The sequence below is a fragment of the Pristiophorus japonicus genome, chromosome 7 (assembly GCF_044704955.1).
Source record: "Pristiophorus japonicus isolate sPriJap1 chromosome 7, sPriJap1.hap1, whole genome shotgun sequence".
NCBI lineage: Eukaryota > Metazoa > Chordata > Chondrichthyes > Pristiophoridae > Pristiophorus > Pristiophorus japonicus.
The window spans coordinates 16,425,919-16,444,188 of NC_091983.1; the positions used below are offsets into that span (position 1 = coordinate 16,425,919).

The window sequence follows — 18,270 nt, forward strand, 5'->3', positions numbered from 1 at the left end:
TTAAATGCATCTATCCTATTCGCTTCAACTATTCCCTGTGGTAGCGAGTTCCACATTCTCACCACTCTCTGGGTAAAGAAGTTTCTTCTGAATTTCCTATTTGATTTGTTGGTGACTATCCTATATTGATGGCCTCGAGTTATGCTCTTCTCGGCAAGTGGAAAATCTCTCTATATATCTACTCTATCAAAACCTTTCATGATTTTAAAGACCGAGAACATAATAAATAGGAGGAGGAGTAGGCCATTTGGTCCCTCGAGCCTGCTCCGCCATTTAATAAGATCATGGCTGATCTGATCATGGACTCAGCTCCACTTCCCTGCTCGCTCCCGAAAACCCTTTATTCCCTTATTGCTCAAAAGTCTGTCTAGCTCCGCCTTAAATATATGCAATGATTCAGTCTCCACAGCTCTCTGGGCAGAGAATTCCATAGATTTATAACCCTCAGAAGAAATTCCTTCACATCTCAGTTTTAAATGGGCGGCCCCTGATTCTGAGTCTATGTCCTCTAGTTTCCCCCACGAGTGGAAATATCCTCTCTGCATGCACCTTGTCGAGGCCTCTCATTAGCTAATAAATTTAATAAGATCACCTCTCATTCTTCAGAACTCCAATGAGTATAGGCCCAACCTACTCAAATTATCTTCATAAGTCAACCCCCTCATCTCTGGAATCAACCTAGTGAATCTTCTCTGAAAGGAGGAGGAGGGGGGCGGGGCGGTGAAAAGGATGGATGGAGAGGCAGGAGAGCGAGGGCAGGACGGGGTGGGGGGGAGGAGAAGGGGGGTCGCGCACGCGCGAGGGCAGGACGGACCCGGGGGGGGGGGGGGTAAGGCGAGGCGCGAGGGCACGATTGGGGGGGGGGGGGGGGGGAAGAGAGAGCCGACAAATGGTGGGGGTGGGTCGGCACGAATGGGGGGAGAGGGGGACGACAATAGGGAGGAGAACAATGAACGGGAGGGGGACGGAAGGAATAGAAACAAAGAAAAGAACGAATGAACAGGAGAAAGGGAGAGAGGAAAGAAAAATAATGACTTGCATTTATACACCACCTTTCACGCTCATCGGATGTCAAGTACACTGAAAAGGGACAGCAGTTTGCAAGGTGAGAGTTGTTTTTTGAAGAAGGGATGGTGACAACGGTCTTAACAAGGTGATGAAAACATTATTCCTTTACTCACGACTTAGAGGCATATCATGGAGGGATTTAAGGGTTTAAGGATGTGGTTGGTAATGTATAAAAGGAGCCACTGGACCAGTTGAGTGCCAGCCATGTTCAAGTATGCACTCTTTGGACAAGAACATATGATTGCCACCAAACTACATATTTATCTCTCACCAGTCCCTCTCGGAATCCCGATATTCCAATTTCAAACCCGCTCACACTACCAACACCTTCATTAGTATGACTAATGACATATATTATGACTGCTTCTGGCTCACATTCTTTCTTGATCTCTCTGCCACCTTCAATTCGATTTAATTTTCCAATCTATTTTACCAGCTCATTACTGTGGTTCCACTCTGGCATGTTCCAAAGCAGGCACTACATCTCCTTTCAGGTTTACCTCCCATCTGACAGTCATCTCCAGTCTGCCTGAAGGCTTCATCCTTGGTCTCCTATTCATAAAGTTAGGTTGGCTACCTTACTGTAATTGAGTGCCGAGGCCAAATGCAACAACAACTTGCATTTATATAGCACCTTTAACAAAGTAAAACGCCCCAAAGCGCTTCACAGGTATGTTAACAAAATTTGACACGAAGCCACATAAGGAGATAGAGTCAGATGATCAAAAGCTTGGTCAAAGGAACATCTTAAAAGGAGGAGAGGTGTAGAGAGATGGAGAGGTTTAGGCAGGTAATTCCAGAGCTTAGGGACCAATGGTGGACCGATGAAAATTGTGGCTGCGCAAAAGAGCAGAATTGAAGGAGCGCTGATATCGGAGGGTTGTAGGGTTAGAGGAGATTAGAGAGACAGTGAGGGGCGAGGCAATGGAGGGATTTGAAAACAAGGATAAGAATTTTAAAATTCACCCCACCATTGTTCCAGCAGATATTGATAAACCTGGAGTGGAGTTACTCACTTATCTACGGAGCCAGTGATTCTCTCCTTACCTCAAAATAGTGCCACCCATTCCAGTTTTGAACCAAATCAGCCATTATCAAGGCTGAAGGAAGCTTAAAAATGAAGTTTGGCTCATTACACCAGTGGGCAGTATTCCTTGGATAATTTCACAGAAGAAATTTACACAACTTAAAACTGTCATTTCTTACAATTTTTTGATTTAAAGTGCAACATGATGTTAAAGAATCAATCCTTCACCCAGCTGTGTAGACAATCTCAGCTGGACAATTGTATGATTGTGTGTGACAATATGTATGCGTGTGCTGTATGTGTATATATTTGCGTGCGTGTGAGAAAGGGGGAGGTGAGAGTAGGAAAAAAGTACAAATCACTATCAGCGCCTCTGATGTATAAAAAGGGCAGGGGAAGAGGCAGAGGCTCAACAGGGCAGGCACTGTTTACTTGACTGCATGCATGTGACCCAGCAAGACTGGTAAAAACAAACAGTGGGCAAAATCCAAAAGGATAACATAAGTTCAAAAAAAACATTGATATTCACCCACACCCCACCTCCTTTATCTCACTGTCAAAAATAAAACAAGTGGTACATTCATACATCATTAGCAGTTGCATCTCACTGCATGGTAGGTTCCACTACCTGATACATTAGATCTGTCAATTTCAGTCTCCCATGTGGAGGCCACAGATAGAATTTGCGTATCACAAATGAAACAGCGGATTTGTATTGCTGAGCAGCAGGAACTCATTTCCCCAGAATAATTAGGAGCATTAACAAAGCAGGAACCGATGCAATAATTACAAAGTGCAGAACATATGGATATACATCAATTTTTCCACGAACTGTAGTACAGTCCATTAAAAAAAGCACCTGGACAAAACAGAAGAGAATGAACTTATTTTTCCAATTGCTAAAGAAAAACCTGCACATATCAGAGATCAGTACTACAATATGAACAAGTATTCAATTGTAAACACTTTATAAAATGTACAATTCATTTCACTACTGGTGACAAAATTCAGAACAGTACACAATAATGCTGGGATTCTAAAGTTGGAAGAGTGGCTACCTATAAAGGGTAATAAGCAAGAGTTGTGAACTGCAATATAGACTACAGAAGCAGGGTAGGGTGAAGCCAGAGGAATCTGTGAATTCAAAGCGTTGAGGTACAGGGAACCAGTGAAGGTCAACAAGGAGAAGGTTCATAGATAGGATACAGGAGGCAGAATTATGGATGAGTTGCCGAGTTTGAGTGTGCTGCTGGAGAAGTCAAACCAGGACGAAAAGTGCAGATAAGAGTTTCACCAGCAGTGGGAGTGACTAAAGGCAGCAGAGAACAATGTTACTGAGGTGGAAGCAAGTGTTTTTGGTTATGGATAAGCTAGTGTGTAAAGCTCACATTTGAACACAACAAACACTTAGGTGATACAAGCCTGAGTGGGGAATGTGGGATAGAGTCAAAGAATGGAAAGAATGCCACAGCCTCTTAAAACAAAAAAAATTCTACAAACTGAGCAATGACGACTTTAGTCTGTTACAGATGGTATATGGAGAATGAATTTTTACCATCCAATATAAATGGCTCAAAGGAGTCCCTGAGCGACACTAAGCAATGAGATTAATAAGAGGTGCGCGGCAAAATACTCTCTTAATCAACAACAACTTTTATTTATATTGCGCCTTTAATGTAATAAAACGTCCAAAGGCACTTCACAGCATTGTTGCAAGACAAAACAAATAAATTTGACACTGAGCCACACAAGAACAAATTACGGCAGATGAACAAAAGCTTGGTTAGAGAAAATTTTTAAGAAGCGTCTTCAAGGAGGAAAGAGAGGTAGAGACGCAGAGGGGGAATTCCAGAGCTTAGGGCCCAAGCAGCTGAAAGCACAGCCATCGATGGTTGCGTAGTTATATAATCAGGGATGCTTAAGAGGCCAGAATTTGAGCTCAGACATCTCGTGGGGTTGTGAGACTGAAAAAGATTAGAGATAGGGAGAGGAGAGGCCATGGAGGGATTTTTGGAAACAAGGCATTGCTTAACCGGGAACCAAAGTAGATCAGTGAGCAGAGGTGATGGGTGATCGGGACTTGGTGCGAGTTAAGATATGGGCGGCCGAGTTTTGGATAACCTCAAGTTTATGTAGTGTAGAATGTGGGAGGCCAGCCAGGAGTGCGTTGGAGTAGTCAAATCTAGAGGTAACAAAGGCATGGATGAGGTTTTCAACAGCAGAAGAGCTGAGGTAGGGGTCGGCAATGTTACGGAGGTGAAAATAGGTGGTTTTAGTTATGCCGCGTTTATGTGGCCAGAAGTTCATTTCAGGGTCAAATATGACGCCTAGGTTGCGAACAGTCTGGTTTAGCCTCAGATAAATGCTAGGGAGAGGGATGGAGTGTGGTTAAGGAACGCAGTTTGTGGCAGGGACCAAAGACAATGGCTTCGGTTTTCCCAATATTTAATTGGAGAAAGTTTCTTCTCATCAGACAAGCAATCTGACAATTTAGAGACAGCGGAGGGGTCGAGAGAAGTGGTGGCAAGGTAGAGCTGGGTGTCGTTAGCGTACATGTGGAAACTGACTCCGTGTTTTCGGATGATACCATATAGATGAGAAATAGGAGGGTCCAAGGATAGATCCTTGGGGAACACCAGAGGTAATGATGCAGGAGTGGGAAGAGAAGTCATTGCAGGAGATTTTCTGGCTACAATTAGATAGATAAGAATGGAAACAGGCAAGTGCAGTCCCACCCAGCTAGATGTTGGTGGAGAGGCGTTGGAGGAGGATAGAGTGGTCAACTGTGTCAAAGGTTGCAGACAGGTCCAGGAGGATGAGGAAGGATAGTTTAGCTTTGTCACAGTCACAAAGGATGTCATTTGTGACTTTTACGAGAGCCGTTTCGGTACTGTGGCAGGGACAGAAAGCAGATTGAAGGGATTCAAACAGAGTTCCAGGAAAGATGAGCACGGAATTGGGAGACAACACGTTCAAGGACTTGAGGAAAGGGAGATCGGAGATGGGTCGATAGCTTGCAAGCACAGTGGGGTCACGGGTTGTTTTTTTTTGAGAGGGGAGATGACCGCAGATTTGAAGGAGAGGGGGACAGTATCAAAAGGACAGAGAACCGTTAATAATCTCGGCTAACATGGGAGCCAGAAAAGGAAGTTGGGTGGTCAGCAGTTTAGTGGGAATAGGGGCAAAAGAGCAGGAAGTGAGTCTTCCTGGACAAGATGAGTTTGGAGAGATCAAGAGGAGAGATCAAGGAGAAACTAGAGAAAGATGCAAGCTGAGGGCTAGTGCAGGGGGGAGCCTCAGAGGAAGCTTGGCTCGGTGAGCTAGGGGAAGGAAGGGAACTTTCAGAAGCAGCTGATCAGATGATCTCAATCTTTGAGATAAAGAGATCCATGAGCTCCTCACACTTGTTGGAGGTGAGTGCGGTGGAGAAAGGGGAGAGGGGTTTAAGACAATGGTTAGCAGTAGAGAATAGTAGCCGGGTGTTATCTTTACATTCCAGAATGATCCTGGAATAGTGAGCAGTTTTTGCAGACAAGAGTAGGACCCGATAATGCTTTATGTGTTCGAGCCAGATCTGGCAGTGAATGGCGTTCAAGTCTGCGCCCCTTGGACTTGAGGGAACGAAGATGAGGGCTGCACCAGGGGGAACGGCCAGGGTAAGAGTGTATAATGGTTTTAATAGGGACTAGGGCATCAATATAGTAGTATTAGGCAGTCCCTTGTGTCGAGGATGACCTGCTTCCACACCAAAAAAAGATGAGTTCACAGGTGTTTCATTCGGCCGTCTGAGGAAAAAAGTGTGTTTGAAGACCAGGCCCTCAAATCTACCACCAAACTCATTGTCTACAGGGCTGTAGTAATACCCGCCCTCCTGTATGGATCTGAGGCATGGATGATGTATAGAAGGCACCTCAAGTCGCTGGAGATATATCACCAACGATGTCTCTGTAAGATCCTGCAAATCCCCTGGGAGGGCAGGCGCACCAACATCAGTGTCCTCGACCAGGCCAACATCCCCAGTATTGAAGCACTGACCACACTCGATCAGCTTCGCTGGGCAGGCCACATAGTACGCATGCCAGATACGAGACTCCCTAAGCAAATGCTTTATGCAGAGCTCCTTCATGGTAAACGAGCCAAAAGAGGACAGCGGAAACGTTATAAGGACACCCTCAAAGCCTCCCTGATAAATTGCGACATCACCACTGACAGACCCTGGGAGACCCTGGCCGCAGACCGCACGAGGTGGAAAACGTCCATCCGGGAGGGCGTTGAGCTCTTCGAGTCTCAACGTAAAGAGCAAGAAGAAGCCAAGCGCAGGCAGCGGAAGGAGCGCGCGGCAAACCAGCTCCACCAACTCCTTCCCTCGACGAACGTCTGTCCCACCTGTAGCAGGGTCTGTGGCTCTCGTATCGGACTGTTCAGCCATCAAAGAACTCACTTTGGGGGATTCCGAGGGACTGCCTATGATGATGATTCATTGAGCTACATCTTGAAGTGGAAGATGCCAGTGTGTGAATTATTTTAACGTGGAGTGGCCATTGCACACTAGCCACCACACGGGCTTGACAGAGCAAGGCGACTGGAGATCAAGCTCTGCTGTGCCATCCCTGAGCCCCAACCCTACTGTTATTGCATGCCGCGCCGCTCCTGGGCCACGACCCAGCTGCTGTTGTATGCTGCGCCGCTCCTGGGTAACGACACCATCGATCTTCTGCTGCTCACTGTCTCCGATCTCATAGCCTCGCTGGACTCCTCCACCTGGGTCCCGACACCGCCACTGGTCTCGTTCCTCTCCAATGATCGGCCTGTACTCCGATGATGTCAATCCAGTTGTCTTCCTGGACTAGCTTGCACCACTCCCTGCAGTGGCTAGCTCTGCCTTTTATCCACGACTTGCCGCTATGGTGTTCCCTCGCAGGTCAGTGGAGGCAGGGCACGCGCTCTGTCCTGGGGCTACTGCCTTTTATCCCCAACCTGCCGCGATGGTGTTCCCTCGCATCAAAGGTGGTAGTGAAGGTTTGGTTGAGCAGATCGGTGGCTGCAGAAATGTTATGGTGAAAGGAGGGCCAACGGTTGGAGTTGATAAGTGCAGTGCTGAGAGAGTTTGGAGAGTTTTTTCCAGGGGCGGATATCTTAAGAGTGATTTTAGACCACGGAACTTTTGGCAATAAAATCTTACATGCCAACCATCAGCGTTTGCCAGGCATATCTACTTTGCAGCATTTTCGGAAAAGTTTAGGAAGGATTTAATCTTTCTCCACTTTACCGAGGTCAGGAATGTTCTTTGGCAAAGCAGTTCTGTGCATGCATGGGCTCAACATCAGATGACTCTCAAGCTATTGAACAAAGACACTTAACCTCTGGATGACACGAGCTACTGCTCCCTTCCCTCCCTAACTTCCGAGCTGATTTTCTCCTACATTCTACCTGATCAATTCCAGAGAAGCTACAGTCTTACCTCACAGTTTTCCTTAAAAATGATTAAACTTAGTTTCTCTTCTGGCTATTATCACGGATTTCCTTAAATTATAATCTCGGACATGTAAACGTTTGAAGTATGTCCTCTTGAAATGCAAAAAATATGAAACAATTAAAAATGTTGTCTTCTACATTTAGGTTGCGTCTGACAGAGCATTTTGAGCTGTATCATATGCGGATTAAGCACTGGTGATCAAAGCTGTCAGGCTAGTTTAAAATTAAGTAAAAGAATCACAATAAAGCACACTGCTACTTAAGAGTTCAGTTATAATATTGCACCACATTTCCCAAAAATGAAATCAATATAGAGCTGATTTATACAAATTAAATAACTTTACCCAAGGTTTAACAAAATTTTGCTCTTAGAGCTACAAGTTAAGAAAGATATGCAAATAAATGCAATACGCAGAAGCACCCTAACTGATATTCTTCATCTTTCGGATAGTACACAGTCCAAAAAATACATTTCCCAAAATATCTATTGACAAAACAGCATTATTAAAGCTGAGATCACAAATAGGGCTACCAGAAGTTACAAACCACACTCTAATTGCATGAGCAGGAGTTAGGAATTTTACTTAATGGGAAAAGATCTTTACCAGTGTTTCAAGGGAGCAACTCAACAGAGGAATTCAGCTGCACGCATAAAGTACCTGTACTATTCTTCCATTCTTTTCTGTGCGCATCGAAAAGTGCAGAGTAACAATCACTCTACTCCAATTATTTGATACCGAAGTAGATCTATTCATCATATATATCCTATTTATACCATCATAGGCAGTCCCTCGAAATCGAGGAAGACTTGCTTCCACTCTGAGTTCTCAGGTGACTGAACAGTCCAATATGGGAATTACAGTCTCTTGTCACAGGTGGGACAGTCATTGAAGGAAAGGGTGGGTGGGACTGGTTTTCCACACACTCCTTCTGCTGCCTGCGCTTGTTTTCTGCATGTTCTCGGCGGCGAGACTCGAGGTGCTCAGCGCCCTCACGGATGCTCTTCCTCCACTTAGGGCGCTCTTTGGCAAGAGATTCCCAGGTGTCGGTGGGGATGTTGCACTTTATCAAGGAAGCTTTATGAGTGTCCTTGAAACGTTTCCTCTGCCCACCTGGGGCTCACTTGATGTGTAGGAGTTCCGAGTAGAGCGCTTGCTTTGGGAGTCTTGTGTTGGGCATGCGAACAACGTAGCCCACCCAACAGAGCTGGTCGAGTGTGGTCAGTGCTTCGATGCTGGGGATGTTGGCCTGATCGAGAACACTGACCGGTGCGTCTGTCCTCCCAGGGGATTTGCAGGATCTTGCGGAGACATCGTTGGTGGTATTTCTCCAGCGATTTGAGGTGTCTACTGTATATGGTCCACATCTCAGCCATACAGGAGGCCGGGTATCACTAAAGCCCTGTAGACCATAAAGCTTGGTGCCAGATTTGAGGGCCTGATCTTCGAACACTCTCTTCCTCAGGCGACCAAAGACTGCGCTGGCACACTGGAGGTGGTGTTGAACCTTGTCGTCGATGTCTGCCCTTGCTGATAATAGGCTCGCGAGATATGGAAAGTGGTCCACGATGTCCAGGGCCGCGCCATGGATCTTGATGACTGGGGGGGGGGCAGTGCTGTGTGGCAGAATCAGGTTGGTGGAGGACCTTTGCTTTACGGATGTTTAGTGCAAGGCCTATGCTTTAATACGCCTCAGTGAAGATGTTGACGATAGCTTGGAGTTCAGCCTCAATGTGCACAGACGCAAACGTCGTCCGCGTACTGTAGACAGACGACAGAGGACGGGACGGTCTTGGATCTAACCTGGAGGCGACGAAGGTTGAACAGGTTCCCACTAGTTCTATAGTTTAGTTCCACTCCAGTGGGGAGCTTGCTGAGCAGTGAGGAAGATCGAGAAAAGGGTTGGCGCAATGACGTAGCCCTGCTTGACCCCGTTCCGGACATGGATTGGGACTGTGGTGGATCCGTTGGTCAGGATCACGGCTTGCATGTCGTCGTGGAGCAAACGGAGGATGGTGACAAACTTTTGAGGGCAACCGAAACGGAGAGGATGCTCCATAGTCCCTCGCGGTTAACAATGTCAAAGGCCTTTGTAAGGTCAAAGGCGGCCATGTACAAGGGTTGGTGCTGCTCGCTGCATTTTTCCCGCAGTTGTCGCGCCGAGGTATGGAAAGATCATGTCCGTTCTACCCTGTAGCTCCTCAGCCACAGGGAGAAGATGGTTGAGGAAGATTCTAGCGATGACTTTCCCAGTGGCCAACAGGGAGATCCCTCTGTAGTTACTGCAGTCGGACTTGTCCCCCTTTTTAAAAATGGTCACGATTACTGCATCTCAGAGATCTGAGGCCTATTTATACACAATGCATAAGGCAGAGATTTCCTTTACTGCCAAGTTTGACAGGATTACTAAGTAGGTAAGGCAAAGAGATGTATTTCGGAGGGCACATTTGTTCAGAAGCTTTAACAATTTCACATTATTTCTGTCATGTACTTGTCAATATTGCTTATCGCCAAGCGTATTATTGCTGCAAATAGATTCCTTCACACCCTCCCGTGCCGAACCGACAAGCAGCATTCCGCATGAACTGTAATTGATTGCGAACCAGGTCTCACACGAAGACTTCAGATGATCAAAATGCTAAAATGTATCAGTATGAAGTGTAGCTATAAATTGGTGAAAGATGGATTTGATCTCACAGCTCCCTATATTGCAAGTTCGTGATCTGTTGACAACAGTTTCCCCACAGGACGGGAGGAAGACTGTAAAAGTATCAAGAAAATGACATGCTAGAGTAGCAAAGTCAGAGGTTTTGGAGCAGTGGACTTCTATCCTCAGTGGAAACTTAAACAGAAGGTACAAAGAAATAAAGCTCTAAAAAGATAATGTGTTGGAAATCCAAATTGAACAACTTTTTATACAATATATAACTTACATACCCATCTATATTAAAAATGGTAGAAGCTTCAACGTGCATGGAAGTCAGCAAACAAAAAAAGGTGCAAGTCTCTACTGCTGTGGGACTGTACAATTTTTCCATATTTTCTCCCAATTCTATTATTAAGACAAAATGTACCGTATAACAGTAACATACTAAGGATTGAAATTAAAATGAATGCAATTACAAAGGCCTTTGACACGATCAACCACGAGGGACTATGGAGAGTCGTCCTCCATTTCGGCTGCCCCCAAAGGTTCATCACCATCCTCCGCCTGCTCTACGATTACATGCAAGCCGTGATCCTGACCAACGGATCCATTACAGACCTAATCCACGTCTGGACTGGGGTCAAGCAGGGCTGCGTCATCGCGCCAACCATCTTCTCAATCTTCCTCGCCGCAATGCTCCACCTCACACTCAACAAGCTCCCCGCTGGAGTGGAACTAAACTACAGAACCAGTGAGAACCTGCTCAACCTCTGTCGTCTCCAGGCTAGATCCAAGACCGTCCCAACCTCTGTCGTCTAACTACAGAGCGCGGACGACGCACGCGCCTGCACACATTCAGAGACTGAACTCAAAAGTCATCTTCACTGAGGCGTACCAAAGCATGGGCCTTACATTAAACATCCAGAAGACACCTCCACCAACCTGACCCTGCCACACAGCACTAGCCCCAGTCATCAAGATCCAAGGCGTGGCCCTGGACAACGTAGACCACTTTCCATACCTCAGGAGCCGATTATCAGCAAGGGCAGACACCGCCTCCAGTGCGCCAGCGCAGCCTTCGGCCGCCTGAGGAAAAGAGTGTTCGAAGATCAGGTCCTCAAATCTGCAATCAAGCACATGGTCTACAGGGCTGTCGTGATACCCACCCTCCTGTGCGGCTCAGAGACGTGGACCATATACAGTAGACACCTCAAATCGCTGGAGAAATACCACCAATGATGTCTCCGCAAAATCTTGCAAATCCCCTGGGAGGGCAGATGCACCAACATTAGCGTCCTCGACCAGGCCAACATCTCCAGCGTCGAAGCACTGACCACACTCGATCAGCTCCACTGAGCGGGCCACATGGTGCGCATGCCTGACACAAAACTTCCAAAGCAAGCGCTCTACTCGGAACTCCTACACAGCAAGCGACTCCAAGGTAGGCAGAGAAAACATTTCAAGGGCAACCCTCAAAGCCTCTTTGATAAAATGCAACTTCCCCCGACACCTGGGAATCCCTGGCCAAAGACCGCCCTAAGTGGGGGAAGTGCATCCGGGAGGGCGCCGAGCACCTCGAGTCTCATCGCCGAGAGCATGCAGAAACCAAGCGCAGGCAGCGGAAGGGGTGTGCGGCAAACCAGTCTCACCCACCCTTTCCTTCAACAACTGTCCCACCTGTGACAGACTGTAATTCCTGTATTGGACTGTACAGTCACCTAAGAACTAATTTTGAGAGTGTAATAAAGTCTACCTCGATTTTGAGGGACTACCTATGATGATTAGTAGATCTCCTTTGCAATATCTTACAGAAACTAGAGTGCAGTTTCTGATGCTTACTTGTCATACAACCAGAATGTGACAAAGCTTTGTCCAAAAGAAATACAGCACATTTACTGATGACATTGATCACATGAATGACACAAAGTAAAACCAGTACAGGTACAACATCTAAAATCCGGAATCCTCGGGACCAAATTAGTGCCGGATTTCGGACCTCGCCACCCGCCGAAATGTCGGGTTTTCAGACAATTCCAGTTTTCAGAGTTCCGGATTCGGGACGTTGCACTTGTACACATATTAGACAATAAAAGTTACAAAATTCTCAAATTTTTTATTCTTTTTAATAACTTGCTAAAATTCAAGCTGTTCTTTCTTCTGCCCCCAAACCTAGTCTCAGTTCTTTACATTACAATTTATGCTCATTCTACTTCCCATGATGAACTTGCATTTTAAGCAAATACTGCAAGTACTTTATTAGTTTATTCTTCCCTCCTCAAAACCACTGTCTTGTTCTAATTATTTACATGTTTATGAAACTTTTTCCTCCTCTTACTTCCCTCTTTCAGCAAAATACCTGAGTCAGTCCTCTTGGTCCCACCTTAGTGACAATGGGCCCAAATTTGGCCCACCCGTTTTTTCGGCGCACTCATGAGATGTGCCGACTTCCTCAGCTCAAAACGGCGCCAAAAAGATGTCCCCGGATTCTGGCCATTGTTGACTCTCCCGGGGCTTGGCGTGGCGAGGCGAGGAGATTCCATTGGGAGGTGGAGCTCGGCCCTTGCGCATGAAAGAGTGCAGGCAGCTGTCCGCACGTGCATTAGAGCATTCGCGCATGCGCAGTAGCTCCTGCCGATGATGCATGCTGCAGTGTGGGACCTGATGCGTCCCGCCCCTATCCCGGGCCGAGTGGCCTGCCACACAGTAACGAGAGAAACCTGCCTTCTTTTAAAGCACTTGGTTCTTCTGTTGGCTGCCTGCATTATATTCTTGAAGACATTGCCATGCAAAGGTTCAGGTAGAATTGTCTATTTTGAAGGGGTGGGGGGCGGGGGGAGGGGGGTGGAGGCAGTTGGGGGAGTGATAACTGTGTAGCCAGTAATTTTAATGAGCTTACTCAAGACTTTCCTTAACCCTGTTGATGAAAATACTTTCCTACATAAGAACATAAGAGTTACAAGCAGGAGGTACTTCTATTTTTTATTTGGATATTTTGAAAAAATTATGTATATATGTTTTGTCTCTTTACTTCTTTTATTTTTGTAGTTTAAGCTTCCATGAATGCGTCTGTTGTATAGTAAATTAACTTTGCAAAGTTTGTCATAGGATGTCCTGTATAGCTGTTTCATCTGATTCACATTCTTTAGTCAAGTCATTAAGTACCTACCTGCGCTGATTTCTTAGCTCTCCGCAAGGGTTTTCTGTGCGGCCACAACTATTAGCTGTCCAAAGTGGCTTAAATGGCCAAAACGGGCGTAGGTGGCTGGTAACGCCCCCTTTTGAACAAAACGAAACTAAAGTTAAAAAATCCTAACTAACTCACTTATACTGGCGCAAACTGAATGTGCAAAATTGGGATTTTTAAAGATACTCCAGAAAAATCAAATTGCTCCAAAAAAAACCGGAGCAACTCCTGGGCAATTTTGGGCCCAATGAATGAAACGCTCACCTCAAATATGGTATTACACTTTTTAAAAACAAAGCGAGTTGCTTAAATTGCATAAATGCTTGAGGCTGGGGGGGGGGCGGAAAGAGAGTAAGTTTTGCACTTTTTTTCACGCCAGTTATTTGTAAGTTTTCTGCCTGGTTGTTATGGCTCTCGAGTAGGGTAAAAACTGCATTTACCGGGATGCATCTCTCACAAATGTATCCACAGCTGCTGGAAATGTCTTGTACACAGGTGAATGTTCCAGCCAGGCCCCAGGCAGAAGCCCAGCATCCCCCCGGAGTATTATAATTTTTTTAATGCATTTGCTATTATTCTGAAAACTGCCCAGCAACAATTTAATCATCTTGAATCACTAGTTAATTTACTACACATTTCAGCTTAATTCAGTACACCACATTAAGATAACAATTCTGTATAAAGCATCTTGAAACCATCATTTCAAATCTTCCTGTGTTTACATTTTAGAACAATGCCCACAATTGCTTCATGCTGGAGTATTTACTTGGGAAATGCAGTTCTTTTTCTAAAACATGTCACAAGTAGTTGACCTCTTGATCGGTAACACTGTCATCTTGGCATTTTCAAGGCTAGGCAATAAAATATGATATTTTGTGACACTGTCTCAATTCTCAGCATCCCATATTACGCATCAAATTTATACATTTTACATCATCCAGTCAGCACATGACTGCTTTACACTTTTTCTCGCCACACATCCAAAACAAAAGATAACAGCAGTTTCATAATTAAACAGTTTGACACACCCATTTTCCATGCTACCCAAGCGATTATACACAGGTAGATTCTGCCATAAAAGTAGCACAAACCTCCCAAGCACTGGAAGACTTCCTTCTAGATAATACAGCACAAAAAAATGCGTTTATTAGCAGCTTCATACACCAGAAAGTCCCATATTTCAATTGGAGGAAAATTCTAGTCGTGGTTCGGACAAGAGGTCAATCAATACAAATGGCCCTTGCAAGAATGGCAACCTGCAATGATGTTAAAGAACATTCAAAAGTCAGGATAAGATGTTCAATGATCATTAACTACATTCTAAATAAGTGTAAGATTTTGCTTATTCCCTTGAGGCAAAACAAGCTCTGCAGTGCCTCTCTGCCAACCTATAAACAAGATTTGTGAAGCGAGTGAATTATGTTTACTCTATTCAATATGATTCACTAATGTATTCTGAATTTAATGAGTATGCGTTCAAATAAAAATTGTTTCATAAGCTAACTAAATGGACAATCTATTTTAGTAAGACTGCACCTCTAGCCAAGCTGTTACAGTACAGGCATCTATCTGACAATGTGGAAAATTGCCCATTTTGTCTGGTCCACCAAAAGCAAGACAACTCCAATCCGGCCAATTACCGCCCCATCAGTCTACTCCCGAGCATCAAAGTTATGCAAGGGGTCATTGGCAATGCTATCATGTGGCACTTACTCACCAATAACTTGCTCACCGATGCTCAGCTTGGTTTCCACCAGACCACTCAGCTCCAGACCTCATTACAGCTTTGGTTCAAACATGGACATGAGATGAATTCCAGAGGTGAGGTGAGAGTCACTGCCCTTGGCATCAAGGCACCATTTGACCAAGTGTGGCATTAAGGAGCCCTAGTAAAATTAAATTCAATGAGAATCGGGGAAAGCTCTCTCATGGCTGGAGTCATACTTAGCACAAAGGAAGATTGGTTGTGGTTGTTGGAGGCTAATCATCTCAGCCCCAGGACATTCAAAAGATCAAAGCCATCATTTTTGTATCTGCCCACAAATTCTAACCTCACCACTGATTCCACCGGCCTCCCAGCCAGCGTCTTAGGTTGAATTAGATTTTTCACAATCTCCACTGAGATTCTGACGCCATAGATGCTCCAATCACAAAGACTGCCCAGTTCCACCTCTAACATCACTGGCCTCTGTCCCTACCTCAGCAGCTGAAACCTTTATCCAAACCTTTTGTTACCTCCAGACTCAACTATTTCAATGCTCTCGTGGCTGGCCTCCTATCCTCCACCCTATCCAAATTTTAGCTCACCCAAAACTGATGCTCCTATCCTATCCCACACCAAGTCTCACCAGCCGATCCATTCTTGTTCCGGGTCTGCCAATATCTCAAAATGGAACATTTTCATCCTTGTGTTTAAACCCCTTCCCCTCCCATCTCTATCCTCCTGGAGCCCTACAACCCACTCACTGTAATCTCCATTCCTCTGACTCCAGCCTCTTGTGCATCGCACCCCTATTCCTTCACCACACCATTGGCTGCTGTGACTTCAGCTGCTTAGGCCTTAGACTTTAGAATTCCTTCCCTAAACTGCTCTGCATCCCTCTCCTCCTTCAAGACTCTCCTTAAAGTGTACCTCCTTGACCAAGCTTTTAGATACCCCTCCCAATATCTCCTTATTTGGCCATGTGTCCATTTTTCCTTCCACCTCTGATGCCTATCTAAAGACACTATGTAAATGCAAGTTGTTGCTGCTCCAGTCTAGTCCAATTTCTACAGCTCACCTCACCCCACCAAAATCTGCCTTCCTAAAAGTTGAATGAAACATAGAAAATAGATGCAGGAGTAGGCCATTCAGCCCTTCAAGCCTGCACCACCATTCAATATGATCATGGCTGATCATGCAACATCAGTACTCCATTCCTGCTTTCTCTCCATACCCCTTGATCCCTTTAGCCGTAAGAACCACATCTAACTCCCTTTTGAATATATCTAACGAACTGGCCTCAAAACTTTCTGTGGTAGAGAATTCCACAGGTTCACCACTCTCTGAGTGAAGAAGTTTCTCCTCATCTCAGTCCTAAATGGCTTACCCCTGGTTCTGGACTTCCCCAACATCAGGAACATTCTTCCTGCATCTAACCTGTTCAATCCCATCAGAATTTTGTATGTTTCTATGAGATCCCCTCTCATTCTACTAAATTCCAGTGAATATAAGCCTAGTTGATCCAGTCTTTCTTCATATGTCAGTCCTACCATCCCGGGAATCAGTCTGGTGAACCTTCGCTGCACTCCCTCAATAAGAATATCCTTCCTCAGATTAGGAGATCAAAACTGTACACAATGTTCAAGGTGTGGCCTCACCAAGGCCCTGTACAACTGCAGTAAGACCTCCCTGCTCCTATACTCAAATCCTCTCACTATGAAGGCCTTCTTCACCGCCTGCTGTACCTGCACGGCAACTTTCAATGACTGATGACACCCAGGTCTCGTTGCACCTCACCTTTTCCTAATCTGTCACCAGATAATATTCTGCATCCCTGTTTTTACCACCAAAGTGGATAACCTCACATTTATCTACATTATACATGCATCTGCCATGCATTTACCCACTCACCTAACCTGTCCAAGTCACCCTGCAGCCTCTTAGCATCCTCCTCACAGTTCTCACTGCCACCTAGCTTAGTGTCATCTGCAAACTTGGAGATATTACATTCAATTCCTTTGTCCAAATCATTAATGTATATTGTAAATAGCTGGGGCCCAGCACTGAACCTTGCGGTACCCCACTAGTCACTGCCTGCCATTCTTAACAGGACCCGTTTATTCCTACTCTTTGCTTCCTGTCTGCCAACTAGTTCTCTATCCACGTCAATACATTACCCCCAATACTATGTGCTTTAATGGTTTTCTTTCTAACACTCTTTTTCATCATAAGCCTTAAAACTCCACCATATCATGATCACTGTTGCCAAAGGGTTCCCTGACCTGCTCTACCATCTTCAGGTTCCTTCTGCTTGCGTGGGTTCCTTGACCCATTGTCCCATGTAACAATGCAACATTGTTCTCAGGTTTTCACTCGTTAGATTTATAGATTTATTATAGATTTTCTAATCTACCCCATGTCAATTTAAGTCAACCATAACTACTGCATCTGTGTCTGTACATGCTTCTTTACTTGACTATTACAAATGTTTATTCAAATCGTTCCCCCAATGTCAGACATTTAGTGACTTTTCACCTCATGTCCCTTATCCATAACCACAGTATTTCTGCTTTATCCACACCATGACCAGATTGGTCCATCTCCATTATAATCAAGTTCTCTTTCAATGAAAAGGCTATACCAAACCTCCCAGTTTGTTTTTTCTATTTCAACAAAGTAATCTGCATGTTTACCCAACCTGTGTCATTATTGAACTGTATGTGATAACTATGATATCGCAGCCTTCCTCTCCAGCAATGAACTACAGATCTCCTATTTTATTCTTTACTCCAAGTATTTATTTCCGACTCTCTAGACCAGGGGTGTCCATTTAATTGGTGGGCCAAATCCAACATGACACTTGACGTGGACAACATTCAGCAAAAGTTATTTGGGCACACTGAGTGATATGAAACGCATGCCAATTTCTTCGGTTTTTGGACATAAAATGGGCACAATGCTGGGTGTGAAGTCCTGCACCTAATCTATGTTCGCATTATTGGTTCTCCTAATTTAAATATGCAAAGGGTCCTGGGTCTATTTTGGGACCCACCTGCAAAATGTGAAAAACACTAGGTGAAGAATGCAAGGTGCAAGCTCAGACCAATTTTTCCAGTCCTACAATGCCCTAAACAGGGTTAAAAGGAAGCCACTGCAGAAACGGTTTCA

General features: G+C 45.1%; 1 protein-coding gene across 11 annotated transcripts in view; it reads right to left on the reverse strand.

Annotated features, from left to right (window-relative positions):
- Positions 1 to 18,270, reverse strand: part of fam135a (family with sequence similarity 135 member A) — a 253,544-nt gene that overhangs the window by 199,795 nt on the left and 35,479 nt on the right. Inside the window, exon 1 of one of the 11 annotated variants that reach the window (XM_070884852.1) lies at positions 14,167 to 14,365. The exons of the other annotated variants lie outside the window; for them this stretch is intronic. The gene's annotated coding sequence lies outside the window, so the exon portion shown is untranslated. Of the gene's footprint in view, positions 1 to 14,166; positions 14,366 to 18,270 lie in introns of those variants that run through there. 11 annotated transcript variants of the gene reach the window in all.